Source organism: Phodopus roborovskii, unplaced genomic scaffold, assembly GCF_943737965.1.
Source record: "Phodopus roborovskii unplaced genomic scaffold, PHOROB, whole genome shotgun sequence".
Taxonomy (NCBI): Eukaryota; Metazoa; Chordata; class Mammalia; order Rodentia; family Cricetidae; genus Phodopus; species Phodopus roborovskii.
Window position 1 is genome coordinate 1049587 of NW_026126563.1, and position 3137 is coordinate 1052723.

The following is a 3137-nucleotide window of genomic DNA, read 5'->3' on the forward strand; positions in this document are numbered from 1 at the left end:
CTCTTCTTGGCAGTCCACCACCCTGCCCTTCTATGAACAACTCAGTTTTGCTTTGGGTGACATTTTTGCCCTACCTACACCCAGAATAGCTGGGATACATGTTTAGATGGGAGACTTTCATTTAATGTACATCATTTTTATAGCAACTAATGTGTATAATATATATTTTTAGGTAGACAGTTAATATTATGATTTCTTAGGACTTTTTCAGATGTCCTTACTGTTACATCATCTAATTTTCCCCTCCCTAGAGTTCCCGCCTTTCCCATTCCCCTCTTCAGATCATTTGTACCCTTCTATTCCCCTCTCTAGTGTCTCACCCTGCCCAATGGTCCCTTTTTATTTTACTGGTTTCTGTAGTCATTCCAGGTTATGTACTCACATCTGAAGATTTGGAGCTAAGAGCCTTGGATGAGAGGGGACATTTAACATTTGTCTTTCTGGATATGGGTTATCTCACTCAATGTAGTGTTTTCTAGTTCCACCCAAATCTCACGACTTCTGTTTTTGTTACCGCTTAATAGTGCTTCACAGTGTATATGTGCCACATTTTCATTACTCATTCGCCAAGCAAAGGACATTTAAACTGTTTCCACTTCCTAGGGTATTAGTCAAACTTCTTTTTGTATTAGGTTTTTAATTAAAAAATTATTTTTCATTTACATGTTACCCCCAAGTTTCCCTTCCTTCCCCTTCTCCTTCTTCTCCCCTTCCCATCCTCCATCCATTTCTCAGAGGAGGTAAGGCCTTTCTTGGAGAGTCCAAAGTCTGACATTCCAAGCTGAGGCAGGACCAAGCCCCTCCTCCCCTGTATAAGGCTGAGCAAGTTATCTCAGCATAGAGAATGGGCTCCAAACAGCCAGTTCATGCCCCTGGGTTGGGTCCTGGTGCCAGTGCCCCAACAGATCAAGTCACATAACTGTCACCCACTTCCTTTAAAGTAGTGGTTCTCAAACTCAAATTCAAATGCATTGACTCTTTAATACAGCTCCTCATGGTGTGGTGACCCCCAACCATAAAACTATTTTGTTGCTATTTCATAACTATAGTTTTCCTAGTGTTATATATCATAATGTTAATATCTGATATGCAGGATATCTGATATGTAACCCCTGTGAAAGTGTCATTTGATCCTGAAGGGGATGCAACCCCTAGGTTGAGAACCATTGCTCTAGAGTAGCAGAACTTACGGAATTCATCTCTCTCTATGTATGTATGCACGTATGTATGTGTGGTTTATTAGAATGACTTACAGGCTGTGGTCCAGCTAATCCAACAATGGCTGGCTATGAACAGGAAGGTCTAGAATGTAGAAGTTGCTCAGTCCACAAGGCTGGATGCCTCAGCTTGTCTTCAGTAGAACCTGGAATCCCAAAGAAGTAGGCTCTAATTCCAGTGAAGTAATAGACTTGCTTGCAAGGCAACAGCAAATAGGCAAAGAGCAAAGGCTTCCTTCTGCTATGTCCTTTTTTATGCTTCCTGCAGAAGGCGTGACCCAGATTAAGGGAGTGTTCCTACCTTCAAGATCCGGATTGAAAGTAGACCGTCCCACTTCAAATTAAGCAGAAGCCCCGTCCAATGTTTGCCTTCTATGTTGGTGTTTTAGTTAGAGGAAGTCAAGTTGACAACCAAGGATAGCTATCACACCTAGCTTTTGTGAATAGAGCAGCAACGAACATGGCAGAACAATTATCTATGGAGTAGGATGTCAAGCTCTTTGGGCCAATGTTAAGGCCAATAACTCCCACTTTTTGAAGGTAGAAACTGGTTAAAATTTAGCTACTAGTCTATGTGTACATAGCTTTTCAAACTGTCCAAACTGTAACGTGGTCCAGGTCTCTCATTCATAGTTCAGGGGATCTCTCGGCCATGTACACTGTTGTTGATGGCCATTGATGTTTACTGCTTGGTGATAGTTACCTGCCCCTAGAGCAGACAAGGAAACACCATTACCAGGGCAAGAGACTGAAAAGCTCCCTTCTACTTAGTCATCAGTACTCACTTTGAAATTAGATTTCAGTCTATGTTCTATTACTGAGAACAGATGTGTGACTTCAAATTAAGTTGGACTGGGTTTGGTGGCTCAAGACTAAGGGGGGGGGTATCTTGGGGCTGCCAAGAGGAGAGGGTTGGGTAAGAATGATAATATGAAGTGAGTTACATTTCAACTAGGGCACCAGTAGTGATAGTGTTCATTAATCCATTCAGGTAATACTGAGAACCACAGTGGTTTGTTTGGTAAATAACACATATCGCAAATGGCAACTGCGATACCATCCCATTATAAAAACTGACTTAACACACTTACCCAGATTTTTTTTGTTTAGATGAACATCTTCTACTGAACCTGAATGTTTCTAGAAACTAATATCAATTACTTGAACTTTACTATTATTTTCTTAAACTGACACATTCAGTAACACATGGCGTTTACACTTGAAGCTCTTCTAAGTCTTCTTTTATTCCCCCAGCGGGATTTCTCTGTATATTTTTCTTTTAAAAATGCCAATACCATTCAAGAAACACTTCCAAAGCTCAGACTAATTCCAAGCTAGATTTTTAACAAATATATATTCCCCCGCTTTACTGAGATGTTAATATTTTCTTCAACTGCTCAACATTTATAGGAAAAATAAACTCCAATTGGCCTACGTATAAACAGCAACAAAATCTTGTGGGTCTGCAGTACAGTAAAAGCATATTGTGTTAATTTGTGAAAAAGCGAGTTAAGTTGCCAAAGCTTAAGTGCACACACACACACACACACACACACACACACACACACACACACACACACACACCTATTAGTTGCAGGAATTCCACTGAAAATGACTCCACAGGAGGGGAGACGACTTGAATGAAGGGCTAAAACCTAGTTTTCTTAAGCTGTCCTTAAGAGCAAGTCGGAGTAGGTGCGGGGAGGTTTTCCCACTTGTGGCTCCGCCTGGACAGGGCTCAGGGCGGCCTTGGAGTCTGGGAGAAGTCGCACCCTTTGCCGAGCTCCTCTGAGGGCAGAGGCTGTCCTCGCCTCGCCTCGCCTCGCCGCGCCGCGCCGCCCGCTCTGGAGGGAGGCGGAGCCGCTCGCACCCGCGGCCGTGGCCCCGCCCACCTAGCCCCGCCTCACCCGACGCCCCGCC